The following is a 17,899-nucleotide window of genomic DNA, read 5'->3' as shown; positions in this document are numbered from 1 at the left end:
TTTTCACAACACTGCGTGTGCATGGCAGCTCGTATGAGCCTGTACTCCTGTATGTGGTACAGATGTAGGATCTTAATTTGAGCCAGTTTGCTACAGCAGGAAAATAATCCTGTGGAAATGTGGATTATAGTTAATGGACATTTATGTAGGGGTTGCTCCATTTTTCGTACGGGAAAATCAAGTCTGAAATTTCAAAGTGGATATTTAAACTTTTAAAACCTCAAATACACTACAAATGTTCCTGCAACAGGGTGATCAAATTAAGGTCCTAAATCTGTACATTCCCTGGAAATGGCAGAGAATCAACCCTTTAAGCCTGGTGAAATGATTTCTGTAATCTTTTGAAGGCACGTTGAAAGAGTCGAAACAGCCTGTTGTATGAGAAGTTACTGCTGCTTCCTTAGTCTGGCTGGGAGGACGTTTGGAAGCTCTCTCTCTCTCTGTCTGTCTGTCTGTCTGTCTGTCTGTCTCTGTCTCTGTCTCTGTCTCTGTCTCTGTCTCTGTCTGTCTGTCTCGTCAGGGGAAACATGTTAACATGCCAAAACAAAAGTGAGAAGAAACAATAAAAAATGAACAGTAAACATTACACTCATGTTTCAAAGGAATAGAGACATTTCAAATGTCATATTATGGCTACATACAGTGTTATAGTGATGTCAAATAGTTCAAGTACAAAAGGGAAAATAAATAAACAGAAATATGGATTGTATTTACAATGGTGTTTGTTCTTCACTCGTTGCCCTTTTCTTGTCACCCAATAGACACGTGAGTTTAACAACATTGGTTTTACGCTCTCTTTCTCCTAGCCCTACCTACCCTGTCTGTGTCAGGGCATCTCTCCTAGCCCTACCTACCCTGTCTGTGTCAGGGCATCTCTCCTAGCCTACTACCTGTCTGGTGTCGGGATCTCTCCTAGGCAACCTACCCTCACCCTGTCTGTGTCAGGCATCTCTCTAGCCTACCTACCTGTCTGTGTCAGGGCAATCTCTACTAGCCCTACCGTACCCTGTCTGTGTCAGGGATCTCTCCTAGCCCTACCTACCCTGTCTGTGTTAGGGCATCTCTCCTAGCCCTACTACCCTGTCTGTGTCAGGGCATCTCTCCTAGCCTACCTACCCTGTTTGTGTGGGCATCTCTCCTAGCCCTACCTACCCTGTCTGTGTCAGGGCATCTCTCCTAGCCCTACCTACCTGTTCTGTGTCAGTGCATCTCTCTAGCCTACCTACCCTGTCTGTGTCAGGGCATTCTCCTAGCCCTACCTACCCTTGTCTGTGTCAGTGCATCTCTCCTAGCCTACTACCCTTGTCTGTGTCAGGGCATCTCTCTAGCCTACCTACCCTGTTGTGTCAGTGCATCTCTCTAGCCCTACTCCCTTGTCTGTGGTAGTGCATCTCTCCTAGCCTACCTAACCCTGTCTGTGTATGGGCATTCTCCTAGCCTACTACCTGCTGTTCAGGCATCTCTCTAGCCCTACTTACCCTGGTTTTCCAGGGCATCTCTCCTAGCCACTCTACCCTGTCTGTGTCAGTGCATCTCTCCTAGCCCTACCTACCTGTTGTGTCAGGCATCTCTCCTAGCCCTACCTACCTGTTGTGTCAGGCTTCTCCTAGCCCTACCTACCCTGTCTGTGTCAGGGCATCTCTCCTGCCCCTACTACTGTCTGTGTCAGGGCACTCTCCTAGCCTACTACCCGTCGTGTCAGGGCATCTCTCCTAGCCCTACTACCTGTCTGTGTCAGGGCATCTCTCCTAGCCTACTAACCCTGTCTGTGTCAGGGCATCTCTCCTAGCCCCTACTACCTGTCTGTGTCAGGGCATCTCTACTAGCCCTACCTACCCTGTGTCTGGTGTCAGGGCATCTCTCCTAGCCCTACTACCCTGTCTGTGTCAGGCATCTCTCCTAGCCCTACCTACCCTGTTGTGTCAGGCATCTCTCCTAGGCCACTACCCTGTCTGTGTCAGGCATCTCTCCAGCCCTACTACCCTGTGTGTCAGGCATCTTCCTAGCCCTACCTCCTGTCTGTGTCAGGGATCCTCCTAGCCTACTCCCTGTCTGTGTCAGGGCATCTCCTAGCCCTACCTACCTGTCTGTGTCAGGGCATCTCTCCTAGCCACTACCTCCTGTCTGTTCAGGGCATCTCTCCTAGCCCTACCTACCCTGTCTGTGTCAGGGCATCTCTCCTAGCCCTACCTACCCTGGTCTGTGTCAGGGCATCTCTCCTAGCCTACCTACCCTGTCTGTGTCAGGGCATCTCTCCTAGCCCTACCTACCCTGTAGGGGCATCTTCTCCTAGCCTCACCTACCTGTCAGGGCATCTCTCCTAGCCTACCTACCCTGCTGCAGGGCATCTCTTCCTAGCCTACCTACCCTGCCAGCGGCATCTGCTTCTAGCCCTACCTACCCTGCCAGGGCATCTCTACTAGCCCTACCTACCCTGTCAGGGCATCTCTCCTAGCCCTACCTACCCTGTCTGTGCCAGGGCATCTCTCCTAGCCCTACCTACCCTGTCAGGGCATCTCTCCTAGCCCTACCTACCCGGTCAGGGCATCTCTCCTAGCCCTACCTACCCTGTCTGTGCCAAGGTCTGTTTGCACAGCATATGCTGTCATCTAGGCGGTATTTTTAGCAGCCATTGTAAAAGACTGGCTTCGTGCACATTGGCCTGTCGGCCATTTCCCCCTCCAGAGCTGTTGACTATCAAAGGCCGTCCTGCGCCGCGAGGCAGCAGAAACCACATAAGTAGGTGTGGAGTGTCGTGAGCTGAAGTGAGTTTCCATTGGTGGCCAGATAAAGGAAAGAGACGGCAGCTAGAGTTTAGAGAGCCAAAGTCCTGGCTCTCATTCTGAGGATAAAAGTTTCCATTGTGAGTGAAGACCACGTGAGGCTGGTGGTTGGGTGGGGGCAGGAGCCGTGACTGGAAGTAAAACAACTTGACTGTGTTGAACATGTGACTTCCCATAACATGTGCTAGGATATATGTTTTGAGTAGCTTTAAGATGTGAACGGTTGGTTTTCATTGAGATCTTACGCAATAGACACTGAATGAGGATTTATATTTGGATGTTTCCTCTCTCTCTCTCTCTCTCTCTCTCTCTCTCTCTCTCTCTCTCTCTCTCTCTCTGTGTGTCTGTGTGTGTGTGTGTGTTCATGCCACGCCTAGCTGTGACCCTGTAGTGTGCACCAGGGCTGTCAATCTGTGGAAAATTACTGCCACAGTTTACATAGAGTTCCCATCTGAAGAGGACTATTAAACACAGAAAGGGGGTCTGGCTTTTATTAACCCAAACGGAAAATAATTAAAGGTTAACCATCATTTATAGCTAAAAATGAATGTTGATTTGAATCTGAAAGAAAGTCAGTTAATTCATGATTCTATATGTTTGTTACGTTGGTATGTCGTGTTTTTATGGTACAACACAGTCTGGGTTACAGTAGACCTTTGAAGAGGCCATTTATAATTCTGTCCTCTCCAACCAGCAGTTCTTCCTCCCCAGTTCTCGACTCAGACTGATTCATAAATGTGGACTCATTCTATGGTTATACCGGTTTCTTATCTTGGGATTTCTACTCCGGTCTGTCAAATAATAACAATCAAATCTTTTTTATTTGTAAAGCGCTTTTCACTTACAGACAGAACTCACAAATCTCTTAACATGTCTCATCTGTATCATCCATACTAACCCAGTGTGTTGTCTACCTACAGGTCTGACCCAGTGTGTTGTCTACCATCCATACTAACCCAGTGTGTTGTCTACCTACAGGTCTGACCCAGTGTGTTGTCTACCTACAGGTCTGACCCAGTGTGTTGTCTACCATCCATACTAACCCAGTGTGTTGTCTACCATCCATACTAACCCAGTGGTTGTCATACACTACAAGGTCAAACCCAGTGTGTTGTCTACCTACAGGTCTACCACAGTGTGTTGTCTACCTCAGGTCTAACCCAGTGTGTTGTCTACCTACAGGTCCCTAACGCCAGTGTGTTGTCTACAACTAACAGGTCTGAACCCAGTGTGTTGTCTACTACAGGTCTAAGCCGTGGTTGCTACCTACAGGTCTAACCCAGTGTGTTGTCTACCTACAGGTCGACCCAGTGTGTTGTCTACCACAGGTCCAACCCCAGTGTGTTGTCTACCTACAGGTCTACAACCCAGTGTGTTGTCTACCTACAGGTCTAACCAGTGTGTTGTCTAACCTACAGGTCTAACCCAGTTGTTGTCTACCTACAGTCTAACCAGTGTGTTGTCACCTACAGGCTGACCCAGTGTGTGTCTACCTACAAGTCTACCCAGTGTGTTGTCTACCTACAGGTCTAACCCAGTGTGTTGTCTACCTACAGGTTATCCTTCCCACACCCCACCGCTCTGAAAAGTTTGAGATCTCTTACAATGTCAACGATGTTGGAGACGTATCTGAAGTACACCAATAGCATCAAGGAGTTCCTGGAGATGTACGATGAGGGGAGGCAGACCGACCAGATGAAGTACGTGACTGTGGAGGCAAGTACAGACTAGTAAGAAACTAGTAGCACTAGTACAGACTCTAGTAGACACTAGTAAGACTAGTAGAACACTAGTACATGGTAAGTAAGACGACTAGGCAGACTAGTACAGCTAGAGTACACTAATACAGACTATTAGACACTAGTACACGACTAGTAAACACATAGACACTAGAGCACAGACTATAAGAGCACTAGTACAAGCGACTAGAGAAATAGTACAGACTAGTAGAACACTAGTACAACGACTAGTAGAAAACTAGAAAACTAAAGACATAAAGACTAGTTAGCACTAGTCACAGACAGTACTAGTAGACACTAGTACAGACTAGTATTACACTAGTTACAGACGTAGTAGACACTAGTAACAGACTAGTAGAGACAACTAGTACAGACTAGTAGACACTATAGACATACTAGTAGAAACTAGTAGAAACTAATAGACACTAGTACAGACTAGGTAGACACTAGTACAGCGACTAGTAGAAGACTAGTACATATAGTAAACAGAACTAGTGCAGACTAGTAGCAGCACTAGTAGACACTAGTACAGACTAGTAGACAACATAGTTAAACACTAAGAACAGACTATAGACACTAATACAGATTAGTAGACACTAGTACAGACTAGTGAGACACTAGTAAGACCAGTAACGACATAGTAGACACTAAGTACAGACTAGTGGACCACTAGTAGACCACTAGTAACAGCCTAGTAGACTACTAGTACAGCCACTAGTACAGACAGTAGGTAGACACTAGCTACAGACTAAGTACAGCTAAGTAGACACTTAGTAACAGCCTAGTAGATCACTAGTACATCCTAGTAGACCACTAAGTGCAGACTACAACAGACAGCCAGTAGACACTAGTACAGCCTAGTAGACACTAGTACAGACTATAAGCACTAGTACATAGACAACTATAGACAGAAGACTAGTAGACACTAGTACAGTATAGTAAACACTAGTGCAGACTATACAGACTAGTAGAAACTATTAAGACACTGAACAGACTAGTAGACACTAGAACAAGAATTAGTAGACACTAGTAAACAGCTATAGACTAGCATACCTAGTACACAGTTGCAGACACAACTATCGCCTAGTAGAAACTAGTACAGCCACTAGTAGACATATAGACTAGTAAGACTAGTAAGACAGCACTAGTAATTAGGTAAACACTAGTACAGACACAACTAGAACAGACTAGTGGACACTATAACAGAACTAGTGGACACTAGTATCACTAGTACAGACCAAGTAACACTAGTAGACACTAGTACAGAACTAGTGGACCACTAGTAGACAGCTAGTGACAGCTAAGTGGACACTAGTACAGACTTAGTGGACACTAGTACAGACTAGTGGCACTAGCTACAGAGCAGTGGATCACTAGTGACAGACTAGTGGAACTAGTACAGACTAAGACTAGTACGACAGTTAGACAGCTTAGTACAGACTAGTACGGACATGGACACTAGTAGAGCACTAGTACAGACTAGTAGAACACTATGTAGACACTAGTATGACACTAGTACACGACTAGTAGACAAGATAGACACTGAGTACAGACCGTGTAAGACAACTAGTACAGACTAGTGGATCACTAGTATACCACTGTACAGACCAAGTAGACACTGCACAAGCACTAGTGGACACAGTAGTCATATCAACTACGTACACTAGCACATAGTAGGCACTAGTTACAAGACTAGTAAGACACATACAAGCTAAGACCTAAGTAAACAGTAGTACAACTAGTAGACACGAGTAAGACTAGAACTAGAGCTAGTAGAAACTATAGACACTATATACACTATACAGACTAGTGACAATAGGTACAGACTAGAGTAGAGCACTAGTAACAACTGTAGTAGAAGACAGTAGACACTAGTAATGCAGGCTAGTCAGACCTAAGTGAAACACTAGTACTACACTAGTACGGATCATAGCTAACTAGACATAGTAAGCATGCACTAGTACAGACTCATAGTGACACTAATGTACCGCATAGCTAGTACAGACTAGTAGACGACGCTAGTACAGACAGTGAAAGACATGAACTAGTCCAGACATAGTGGACATGTCACTAGTAGTAACACTAGTACAGACCTTAGAACTAGTACAGACTAGTACACTAGTATAAAAGACACTATAGTCACAGACACTAGTAAAGACTAAGTAAGACACTAGTAGAGACCATGACACTAAGTAGCACTAGTACACGACTAGTAGACACTAGTACACTAGTAATAACTAGTGACACTAGTACACAAGACTAGTAGAGGCACTAGTACAACTAGAAGACATAAGTAAGACGTAGTAGCCACTAGTAACAGACTAGTAGACAAGAGACGATAGCACTAGACCACTACGACCTAGTAGAATGACATAGTACAAACTAGTGGAACACTAGTACAGACTAGGTGAACTAGTACAGACTAGTAGAGACGAGTAGACAGTAGTCAGACCTATGGATACAGTAGACTAGAGCTAAAAGTGAGTAACACTAGTAAACTAGTCAGAGCAGTAGAAACGAGAGACACACAGCTAGTAGACAACTATAGAACTATAATACACTAGTAACGGACGTAACCAGTATACCTGACACTACGTAGACACTAGTAACAGACTAGTGAACAGACTAGTAGGACACTAGATACGACACTAGTAGGACACTAGTACAACTAGTAAGCACTAGTACAGACTAGTAGAAGACTAGAGAGACACTAGTACAGACTATAGACACTAGTGAGCACTAGTATACAGCTATACAACTAGGTAGTAAGGGACTACTAGATCACAAGTACAGCTATAAGACACGTAGTAAGACACTAGTACGAGAAGACACTAGTAGACAGATAGTAGACACTGAACTATAATCTAGTACAAAACTAGTGGACACTAGTACAGACTAGTTAGACACTAGGTACAGATAGTAGACAATAGTACAGACTAGTAGACACTAGTACAGACATAGTAGACCCTAGTACAATTAGTAAACGACTAGTGCAGACTAAGAATAGTAGAACTATTAGCACTCGACAGACTAGTAGACACTAGAACAGATTAGTAGACACTAGGCAGACTAGGATACACTAGTGCAGCTCACTAGTAAAGCACTAGTAGCAGCCTAGTTAGACAGACCTAGTAGGACAATAGTACAGACTAGTAGACGTACGGAACACTAGTACAGACTACAGTGCTGTGGACATCTACACGGACAGTGATCACTAGACACTAGTACAGACCGTAAATAGGAGCATTACACTAGTGGACACTAGAATCATAGTAAGACTAGAAAACTAGTAACTAGTGAACACTATACAGACAGTGATCATAATGTACAGACCAGTGACCTAGTACAGAGCTAGGCAACTAGTACAAGCTTACAGTGGACAGCTAGTACAGACTAGTAACACTAGTCACAGCTAGTAGACATGTAGACATGAAGACTAGTACACTAGTACAGACTAGTACAGACACTAGTAGACACCTAGTACTAGAACACCTGGAGACACATAGTAAAAGAACTATGTAGACAGCTAGACATACAGCTAGATACAGAACCTAGTAGCATGAACTAGGTGACACTAGTAGACATAGTACTATCGCACTAGTACAACTATACATAGTGACACCTAGTAGAAATGTACAGTAAGTAGACACTAGTAACAGACTAGTAGAGACTAGTACGACTAGCTAGACTATTAACATGACAGGCTATAACACTAGTAGAACACTAAGTAAGCTAAGGAAGTGGACCCCCTAGTACAGCCTGTAGACACTAACACGACTATACACTAGTACAGTACCTAGAAGTAGACTATGGACAGCTAGTGAGCACACTAGTAGACACTAGTAACCTAGTAAACTAAGTAGACACTAGTAACATAGTACACTAGTAGACACTAGTACAGAAATGACACATAGTCACGAAGGAGACAAGAGTAGACACTAGTACAGACTAGTAACGACACATAGCAATAGTAGACACTAGTGCTAGTACCTAAGTAGAATTAGACAAGTACACTAAGTGGACACTAGTACAGACTAGTACAGACAACTAGTGACAGTAAACTAGTAGATGACGAGTTAGACATAGTACATGACTAGTAGACACTAGTGAGACACTGAGTATACACTAGTACAAACTAGTGACACTAGTACAGACTATAGACACTAGTACAGACTAGAGAGAAGAAGTAGAACTAGTATACAGAACTAGTGACATAGTAGCACTAGTATAACCTAGTAACAGACCAGTAGACACTAGTATACACTAGTAAGACCAGTAGAAACACTAGTAGACTAGTACAGAACCAGTAAGAACACTAGTAGACACTAGTACAGACAGTAGATCACTAGTCAGACTAAGTGGACAGCTAGTAGACACTAGTAACAGACTAGTAGACACTAGTACAGACTAGTGACAGCTAGTAAGACCACTAAGTAGCAGATCTATAACACTAGTAACAGAACTAGTAGACACTAGTACATAGACTAGTAGACACTAGTACAGACTGTAGAAACACTAGTAACATACTAGTAGACACTAGTACAGACTAGTAGACAATAGTAGACCTTAGCAATACTGCAATTGTTCCCAAAGGCACTTGTATTCCCTTTATCGTGGCATCTACTTTTTGACGCAGGGCACTAAAATCAGAAATAGGGTGCCATTGGTTTCAGGTCGGGATAGTAATGATGGGTATGATGGCTTGGGCATGGAATATGCTGCGCAATATAATGGCAGATTGATAATTGACTAATTGATTGAATTTTTGTTGGGTGTTAATATTGTTAAGACATTATGTTTAATGTCTGTACATTGAAGGGTGTTACTGTAAACAACTTAACTGTTTTTAATGTACCCTGTCAGGGTTGTCATGCTGGTGTCTGGTGTAGTGATAGAGGTCCCTGTCAGGGTTTAGTTTGCTGTTGTCTGGTGTATCGTGATAAGGTAACCTGTCAGGGTTTAGTTATGCTGTGTCTGGTGTAGTGATAAAGGTACCCTGTCCAGGGTTAGTTAGTGCTTGGTGTTGAAGACCTGCGTTAGTATGTGTGTCGTGAGTGATAGGTAACCCTGTCAGGGTTTAGTTATGCCTGTGCTGGTGTTAGTGAATAAGGTACCTGTCAGGGTTTAGTTTATGCTGTGTCTGTGTAGTGATAAGGTTACCCTGTCAGGGTTCTAAGTTATGCTGTGTCTGGGTAGTGATAAGGTACCCTGTCAGGGTTTAGTACATGCTGTGTCTGGTGGTAGTGATAAGGTACCCTGTCAGGGTTTAAGTCATTGGCTGGTGTCCTGGTGTAGTGAAAAGGTTGTCAGGTATATGTGTGTGAAGGTACCCTGTCAGGGTTTAGTTATGACTGTGTCTGGTGTAGGGTTTAGTCATGCTGTGTCTGGTGAGTGATTAAGGTACCTTCAGGGTTTAGTATATGCCTGGGTGTCTGGTGTAGTGATAAGGTACCATGTCAGGGTTTAGTCATGCTGTGTCTGGTGTAGTGATTAAGGTCCCTGTCAGTGTTTGTTATGCTGTGTCTTGGTGTAGTGATAAGGGTACCCTGTCAAGGGTTTAGTTATGCTTGTGTCTTGGTGTAGTGATAAGGTACCGCTGTCAGGGTTAGTCATTGCTGTGTCCTGGTGTAGTGTAGAAGGTACCCTTCAGGGGTTTAGTCATGTGTGTCTGGTGTAAGTGAATAAGGTACCCTGTCAGGGTTTTATATGCTGTGTCTGGTGTAGGGTTTTAGGTCATGCTGGTGTCTGGTGTAGTGATAAGGTACCCTGTCAGGGTTTAGTTATATGCTGCGTGTCCTGGTGTAGTGATACGGTACCCTGTCAGGGTTTAGTTTATGCTGTGTCTGGTGTAGTGATAAGGTACCTCTGTCAGGGTTAATCATGCTGTGTCTGGTGTAGTGATAAGGACCTGTCAGGGTTTAGTCATGCTGTTCTGGTGTAGGGTTTAGTCATGCTGTGTCTGGTGTAAGTGATAAGGTACCCTGTCAGGGTTTAGTTTATGCTGTGTCTGGGTAGTGATAAGGTACCCTGTCAGGGTTTAGTCCATGCTGTGTCCTGGTGTAGTGATAAGTACCTGTCAGGGTTTAGTTAGCTGTGTCTGGTGTAGTGATAAGGTACCCTGTCAGGGTTAGTTATGTGTGTCTGTGTATGATAAGGTACCCTGTCAGGGTTTAATATCCTGTGTCTGGTGTAGGGTTAGTAATGCTGTGTCTGGTGTAGTGGGATACGGTACCCGTCAGGTTAGCATGTGTGTGGTGTAATGATAAGGTACCTGTCCAGGGTTTATTTATGCTGGCGTCTGGTGTAATGATAAGGTACCGCTTGTCAGGGTTTAGTTATGCTGTGTCTGGTGTAATGATAAGGTACCCGTCAGGGTTTAGTCTATCTGTGTCTTGGTGTAAGTGATAAGGTACCCTGTCAGGGTTTAGTCATGCTGTGTCTGGTGTAGTGATAAGGTACCCTGTCAGGGTTTAGTTAATGCTGTTCTGGTGTATATTGTCTGCTCACGTGCTGAATCTAATAGGTGTCTCTCTGTGCCCTGTAGAATTACCTGAATCGTTACAGGGACGTGGTGAGCTGGAGAGTGACGTTGGAGAGAGGAAGGTCTGCAGGTTCATCAGGCGGACCTGGCTGGGACCCTGTGCTGGTCTGGAAGGTCACGACGAAAGCTTCGGCTTCAAGGATGGGAACCCTGCCTGATCGCCAAGCTCACAGGATCGTCAACTTCAGAGCCAAGGGTTATGTACACCTGCCCCACGGCTAATCTAGTTTATACCATTGATTAAGCTTGGTTAACATAGAAGTAAAGTCTTGTGTAATTTGGTCAGCTGAGTTATTCACTTCCGGGTCCATACGTGTTGTTTTTGCTGGAACTCTCAATATCGAAGTCTCTACATCGCAAGGAAACTCTCAGCCAATAACGAAGTCTCTACCATCGCAAGGAAACTCTCAGCCAATAACGAAGTCTCTACCCTCACAAGGAAACTCTCAGCCAATAATTAAGTCTCTACCCTCACAAGGAACTCCTCAGCCAATAACGAAGTCCTCTACCATCACAAGGAAACTCTCAGCCAATAACGAAGTTCTACCCTCACAAGGAAACTCTCAGCCAATAACGAAGTATCTACCCTCACAAGGAAACTCTCAGCCAATAACGAAGTCTCTACCCTCACAAGGAAACTCTCAGCCAATAACGAAGTCTCTACCCTCACAAGGAAACTCTCAGCAATAACGAAGTCTCTACCTCACAAGGAAACTCTCAGCCAATAATGAAGTCTCTACCCTACAAGGAAACTCTCAGCCAATAACGAAGTCTCTACCATCACAAGGAAACTCTCAGCCAATAACGAAGTCTCTACCTCACAAGGAAACCTCAAGCCAATAATGAGTCTCTACCCTCAAAGGAAACTCTCAGCCATAACGAAGTCTCTACCTCACAGGAAACTCTCAGCCAAAATAACGAAGTCTCTACCCTCACAAGGAAACTCTCAGCCAATAACGAAGTTCTACCTCACAGGAAACTCTCAGCCAATAACGAAGTCCTCTACCCCACAGGAAACTCTCAGCCAATAACGAAGTCTCTACCATCACAAGGAAACTCTCCAGCAATAACGAAGCTCTACCCTCACAGGAAAACTCTCAGCCAATAACGAAGTCTCTACCCATCGCAAGGAAATCTCAGCCAATAACGAAGTCTCTACCATCGCAAGAGGAAACTCTCAGCAATAACGAAGTCCTCTACATCACAGGAAACTCTCAGCCAATAACGAAGTCTCACCTCAACAAGGAAACTCTCAGCCAATAAGAAGTCTCTACCACCCAAAGGAAAACTCTCAGCCAATAACGAAGTCTCTACCATCCAAGGAAACTCTCAGCCAATAACGAAGTCTCTACTCCAAGAAACTCTCAGCAATACGAAGTCCTCTATACTCTCAGCCAATAACGAAGTCTCTACCATCACAAGAAAACTCTCAGCCAAAGCCCCCTCCCCCCCCTTTATGATTCGTGTGGGCGCACACCAAGCATTCAAGGTGAAGCCGCCGTTTAAGCACCGCCTTCGCCCAATCCTGATACGTCTAAGTAACCGGTGACGAAAACCCCCAAAACGGATCTACTGCTGCTCGAACATCGGGCATCCCATTCAGTCCTGGAAGACTCTTCGGTCTACACGTAGAATCTGCTCACAGGAGATTAACCATCGATTAGCTAACTATATCACATGTATTGATTTATTTTAGGTTTCCTTCAATTTCCTGTGGTAGACACAATTCAGCTTTTAGTTGCCATGTATACTGAACTGAAACTAAACCATCCTGTGATCTCATGGTTTCTTATGTGCCAGAACACAGCCTGTATCAACAGGAAACACAGCCTGTATCAACAGGAAACACAGCCTGTATCAACAGGAAACACAGCCTGTATCAACAGACCCTCCAGACCTGAAACACAGCCTGTATGAATATATTAAACCGAAGAAGTTTCTCCATGATTCTACTTCCTGTAGTCTTGACTGTGTGGTGATAGAGGTTACCACTGAGGGACACTTCACAGAAACGGTTTCAGGGTGATACCCTGATAATGACAACAGTGCTTATTGGTCAGGGTAGGGTAAGGTGCTAATGCTGATTGGTCTGTCTGGGTTAGGTTAATACGATAATGCTGATGGGTCTGTCTGGGTTAGGTTAATACGATAATGCTGTTAATGCTGATTGGTCTGTCTGGGTTAGGTTCATATGATAATGCTGATGGGTCTGTCTGGGTTAGGTTAATATGAATAATGCTGATTGGTCAGTCGGGTTAGGTGATAATGCTGATTGTCTGTCTGGGTTAGGTTAGGTGATAATGCTGTGGGTCAGTCTGGGTAAGGTGATAATGCTGCTGGGTCAGTCTGGGTAAGGTGATAATGCTGATTGGTCAGTCTGGGTAAGGCGATAATGCTGATTGGTCAGTCTGGGTAAGGTGATAATGCTGATTGGTCAGTCTGGGTTAGGTGATAATGCTGAATGGTCAGTCTGGGTAAGGCGATAATGCTGATTGGTCATCTGGGTAAGGTGATAATGCTGATTGGTCAGTCTGGGTAAGGTGATAATGCTGATTGGTCAGTCTGGGTAAGGTGATAATGCTGATTGGTCAGTCTGGGTAGGTGATAATGCTGAAGGTCAGTCTGGGTAAGGCGATAATGCTGATTGGTCAGTCTGGGTAAGGTGATAATGCTGAATGGTCTGTGTTTTGTTTCAGCCTCCAACCAACAACGCCTCTGTCCCTGATGCCGGCCAGAGCAGAGTCCAGAGCCAACGTCATGCCCATCCACTTGTCAGAACAAGGTACGCCTCACATGGGAAGCAGATCATATAGACTACGTTCAAAATGGCACCATTTTCCCCTATATAGTGCCACTACTTTTGACCAGGGCCACATAGGGTTCTGGTCAAAAGGGTGCCATTTCCCCTATATAGTGCACTACTTTTGACCAGGGCCAATAGGGTTCTGGTCAAAAAGGGTGCCATTTCCGATGCAACCATATCATGGACTTGTTGTTCCCTTTACATCACGCTCGTCAGGGTTAATGCTATGCTTGTTCTCTGCATGTGGTTTTTTAGTCCTGCTAGATTCAGTTGTAATATAGAACTAGTTATACCTTAGGAAAAATTCCAACAGGTTTCTGTTTTAATGCCAGCTACTACTGTGATGTCATTCTCTACAGAGAGAGGAGGATGCTAGCAAGATTGGTGAGATCAAGTACATGCATGGGCATGGGGTTCCCCCCAGTACTACCCCTACTTATGGCAAGCTGCTGCAGCCCCAGTACCTGCAACCTCTGGTGGCCATTCAGTTTACCAACCTCACTTCAACGAGGAGCTGCGTCTCGAGTGCAAGTGTCGGAGCGAACATTGACTACAGCGAGAAAGATCGCTACCAAGACGCTTGACGTTAAGTTCACTATCGCAATTCATGACCTCAGCTATGAAAAACAGCACTGTTATCTTCCCACATTTCAAAACAAGATGATTTAGAGAGAAAAAAATTATAGTTATTATTAAAACACGACTAGTCTTGGAACAAACTTTCATATATACGGACCTACAGTCAATCTGTGTACACTACACTGGCTTCCTGCATAATGTCTAGGTTAGAATGTACACTACACTGGCTTCCTGCATATGTTAGGGTTAGAATGTACACTACACTGCTTCCTGCATAATGTCTTAGGGTTAGAATGTACACTACACTGGCTTCCTGCATAATGTCTAGGGTTAGAATGTACTTTTACAGCGAAGGCGAGTAGCATAGCAACATACTTATTCTACTGTAAATGAGAAGTCTTGAGCCATGGGACATGTTCATCTCTTACTGTAAATTGCAATTCCACTACTGGATATTGTAGCAAGCAGTGTTTTGTCTGTCCCCCTAAGTATTCTGCCTAATGTGCTTTCTATATATTTTTGGAGTGTCAGTACAGTAGTGGCATCAAGTGGTCCTTTCCAAGCCATGTTGTAATTTCTGCTGTCTTATGTCAGTAAGCTTTAGTGGTCCAAGGTGTTGTGTGTTCTGTGTGTGTTTGTGTGTTATAATGTACTCTTACTAACTGAAAATACTGGCAGGTACGCTCTGATCTCTAAGTCTGTCATCAAATGGCTGCACTCCTGGAATGTTTTTCCTGTCTTCTTTCTGACTTGATTGTGGGAGAATTATTCTACATTACTTTTTTTCCCTTTTTGGATCAACTTTAATATGGGACAGAGAGTTTAATGAAATGTCTTTGATGCTTCTGCTTCTCCCTTGTTCATGCCTTCTCCTCCTCCCTCCTTGTTCAATGCTTCTCCTCCTCTCATGTTCCAATGCTTCTCTCCTCCTCTCCCTTGTTCAATGCCCATCTCTCCTCCTCCCTCCTCTATGTGTCAATGCTTCTCTCCTCTCTCCGCTCCCATGCTCTCCTCCTCCTCTTGTTCAATGCTTCTCCCTCCTCTCTTGTTCAATGCTTCTCCTCCTCCTGTCTCTGTTTCAATGCTTCTCCTCCTCCTCTCCTCTGTTCATGCTTCTCCTCCTCTCCCAAGCTCTCCTCCTCCTCTACTCTGTTCAATGCTTTCTCCTCCTCTCTCTGTTCAATGCTTCTCTCCTCCTCTCTCTGTTCAATGCTTCTCCTCCTCCTCTCCTCTGTTCATGCTTCTCCTCCTCTCCCCCAATGCTTCTCCTCCTCCTCCTCTTATGTTCAATGCTTCTCTCCTCTCTCTATGTTCAATCTGTCTCCTCCTCTCTCTCTGTTCAATGCTTCTCTCCTCTCCTCCTGGTTCCTATGTTCTCTCATCTCCTCTCTACTCATGCTTCCTCGCTCCTCCCTCTCCCTATGTTCAATGCTTCTCTCCTCCTCTCTCGCTATGCTTCTCCTCCTCCTCTCTCTGCTCAATGCTTCTCCTCCTCTCTCCTCTATGTTCAATGCTTCTCCTCCTCTGCTGTCTCCTCCTCCTCTCTCTATGTTCGATGCCGTCTCCTCCTCCTCCTCTCTCTCTGCTCAGATGCTTCTCCTCCTCCTCTCTCCTCTGTTCAATGCTTCTCCTCCTCCCTCCTCTACCGTTCAATGCTTCTCCTCCTCCCTCTCCTATGCTTCTCCTCCTCCTCTCTCTCTGCTCAATGCCTTCTCCCTCCTCCTCTTCTCTGTTCAACAATGCTTCTCCTACCTCCTCCTCTATTGTTCAATGCTTTCTCCTTCCTCCTCCTCTCTTGTTCAATGCTTCTCCTCCTCCTCTCTAATGTTCAATGCTTCATCCTCCTCCTCTCTCTGTTCATGCCTTCTCCTCCTCCTCTGCTTCAACTGGCTTTCTCCTTGCTCCTTCTACCTCCCCCTCTTCTTCTCTCTGTTTGATGCTCCTTCCACCTCCTCCTCTTCTTCTCTCTGTTTGATGCTTCTCCTCCACCTCCTCCTCTTCTTCTCTCTGTTTGATGCTTCTCCTCCACCTCCTCCTCTTCTTCTCTCTGTTTGATGCTTCTCCTCCACCTCCTCTTCTTCTCTCTGTTTGATGCTTCTCCTCTTCTTCTCTCTGTTTGATGCTTCTCTTCTCTCTGTTTGATGCTTCTCCTCCTCTTCTTCTCTCTGTAGTCTACAACTAGCTGTGTTTTGTGTGTCCAGCAGCAGGCAGGGGAGACTAGCTTCCTTCCTCCTTCATGGAAACACTGACAGCAACTCAGTGCTTTTAAAAACAAACCATTTTGTTGTTGCTGGAGACATCACATGACGTGGTGTAACTTTCTAACAAATGTTTTAGTCATTTTCACGGTGGAAGAATTATATATTTATGCAGTTGTACATTTTTTTTTTTTTTTTTAGCAGGAAAAAGTCTAAATGTATGAATCCGATACCAAAGTCGCTGGTCAAAAAGTTAGAATATCTGAAGCAATGCAGTACCCTGTGTAATAGGAGGTTTTGTTGGTGTAAAAGTAATTTGTGTTTATCATCCGGACCATTGTCAGTAGTCCGTCTGTCATTTAATTAAATCTGGGTAAGACCTTAAAGACAAATAAATTGAGAAACTTATCCTGCAGTCAAATGTCTCTTATTTAAATTATTTCTCTTTTATTTAAATACATACTCATAGAAATGGAATGTGCATATTTGTATTTGTGGTGTAAAAAAAAAAAAAAAAAGAGTTTATCCATCCTGAATCTGGAAGAAATATTGGACCTGTTGAAAGGGAAAATTAACATAGAATTAACTATGAAAAAGGCTTCTCAAATTCGAGTTTATATTTAATGTAGCTAACATATTACATTGATAGATAGATAGGAGTTGGACAGGTCTATAACAGAGGGAGTTAGACAGGTCTATAACAGAGGGAGTTAGACAGGTCTATAACAGAGGGAGTTAGACAGGTCTATAACAGAGGGGGAGTTAGGACAGGTCTATAACGAGGGAGTTAGACAGGTCTAAACAAGGTTAGACAGGTCTATAACAGAGCGAGTTAGACAGTCTATAACAGAAGTTAGACTAGGTCTATAACAGAGGGAGTAGACAGTCTATAACAGAGGGAAGTTAGAGCAGGTCTATAACAGGGAGTTAGACAGGTCTTTGAGTTAGACAGTCTTAACAAGGGAGTTAGACAGGTCTATAATAGTTAGAGGTCATAAAGTTAGACGGTCTATAACAGGAGTTAGACAGTCTATAAACAGTTAGACAGGTCTATAACAGAGGAGTTAGACAGGTCTATAACAAGAGGGATTAGACAGGTCTATAACAGAGGGGTAGACAGGCATAATAGTAGACAGGCTATAACAGAGGGAGTAGACAGGTCTATAATTAGTTAGACAGGTCTATAACAGAGGGAGAGTTAGACAGGTCTATAACAGAGGGAGTTAGGACAGTCTATAACAGAGGGAGTTAGACTT

General features: G+C 44.2%; 3 long non-coding RNA genes and 1 pseudogene across 4 annotated transcripts; 1 reads left to right on the top strand and 3 right to left on the bottom strand.

Annotated features, from left to right (window-relative positions):
• Positions 1 to 4,255: 4,255 nt before the first annotated feature.
• On the top strand, positions 4,256 to 14,786 carry LOC112076953 (sodium/potassium-transporting ATPase subunit beta-233-like; annotated as a pseudogene).
• On the bottom strand, positions 11,616 to 12,026 carry LOC139026230 (uncharacterized). Of its 2 annotated transcripts, none has more exons than XR_011477984.1 (3): positions 11,994 to 12,026; positions 11,766 to 11,880; positions 11,616 to 11,728 (listed from the first exon to the last, which is right to left on the bottom strand). It is a non-coding gene; the product is annotated as an uncharacterized lncRNA (long non-coding RNA). The 2 variants fall into 2 exon arrangements; XR_011477983.1 differs by having other exon boundaries at positions 11,804 to 11,880.
• A 1,109-nt stretch (positions 14,787 to 15,895) lies between the features above and the next one.
• Positions 15,896 to 16,283, bottom strand: LOC139026228 (uncharacterized). Its single transcript, XR_011477981.1, has 3 exons — positions 16,252 to 16,283; positions 16,092 to 16,154; positions 15,896 to 15,979 (listed from the first exon to the last, which is right to left on the bottom strand). It is a non-coding gene; the product is annotated as an uncharacterized lncRNA (long non-coding RNA).
• Positions 16,284 to 16,377: 94 nt separating this feature from the next.
• On the bottom strand, positions 16,378 to 17,051 carry LOC139026229 (uncharacterized). Its single transcript, XR_011477982.1, has 2 exons — positions 16,475 to 17,051; positions 16,378 to 16,425 (listed from the first exon to the last, which is right to left on the bottom strand). It is a non-coding gene; the product is annotated as an uncharacterized lncRNA (long non-coding RNA).
• Positions 17,052 to 17,899: the final 848 nt, after the last annotated feature.

The sequence above is a fragment of the Salvelinus sp. IW2-2015 genome, unplaced genomic scaffold (assembly GCF_002910315.2).
Source record: "Salvelinus sp. IW2-2015 unplaced genomic scaffold, ASM291031v2 Un_scaffold4160, whole genome shotgun sequence".
In the NCBI taxonomy this organism is placed as follows: domain Eukaryota; kingdom Metazoa; phylum Chordata; class Actinopteri; order Salmoniformes; family Salmonidae; genus Salvelinus; species Salvelinus sp. IW2-2015.
Note: the sequence above shows the minus strand (reverse complement) of the source record. Positions and strands in the feature narration are given on the sequence as shown.